General features: G+C 52.0%; 1 pseudogene; it reads left to right on the top strand.

The window, feature by feature from the left end:
• Positions 1-314: 314 nt before the first annotated feature.
• On the top strand, positions 315-433 carry LOC118601423 (annotated as a pseudogene).
• Positions 434-679: the final 246 nt, after the last annotated feature.

Raw genomic sequence — 679 nt, 5'->3', positions numbered from 1 at the left:
GAGCAGGACGGTGACCCCGGGCATATGCTGAAATGCTGTAAGCCAGCCAGAGTCACCCGCCACACTCCGAGTGCCCTGACCTTCTGCCAAAGCTTCAGAGTCTTCCGTCTCCTCCAGGGAAAAATCCATTCTTCTGCTCCAGGCAGCACTCAGCCTCTTTCTTCTGCCCTAAATCCAGACATGTGGATACCAGTCCCTCCCCTTAGTAACTAAGGGCACCGGGTGTGTGACTTTTCCTGGGTGTCTCAACCATGAGTTGGGAATTCTACTAAGCACTACATGGATTTGTTCCGAAAGTTAATAGGATCCAACAAGTCTAGGGCCACACCACCCCGAACATGCCTGATCCTGTCTGATCTCAGAAGTTAAGCAGGGTCGGGCCTGGTTAGTACTTAGAGGAGAAACCACCTAGGAAGACCAGGTGCTGTAGGTGTAAAAAAAAATTTTTTAAAATAAGGGATTGTAAACTGACAAGGTCCTTGCAATCTATGAGGTCAACCAAGGCGTTGCCTCGCCTAAAAAAAAAAAAAAAAAAAAAGATCCAGCAGGTGAGAAGGTGTCACCACCGGGAGGGCGCATCGCGCGTTCGGGCAGGACATCGGGTCCACGCTCAGATCGCGGCGTGGCTCCTCCTTTGCCTCCTGTCCCGGCCCCACGCCGTTTCGAGGAGGGTGGTGAT

This window comes from Rousettus aegyptiacus, unplaced genomic scaffold (assembly GCF_014176215.1).
Source record: "Rousettus aegyptiacus isolate mRouAeg1 unplaced genomic scaffold, mRouAeg1.p scaffold_m13_p_3, whole genome shotgun sequence".
NCBI classification, from domain to species: Eukaryota; Metazoa; Chordata; class Mammalia; order Chiroptera; family Pteropodidae; genus Rousettus; species Rousettus aegyptiacus.
The sequence above is the reverse complement of the archived record's forward strand: the minus strand, read 5'-3'. Positions and strand labels throughout refer to the sequence as shown.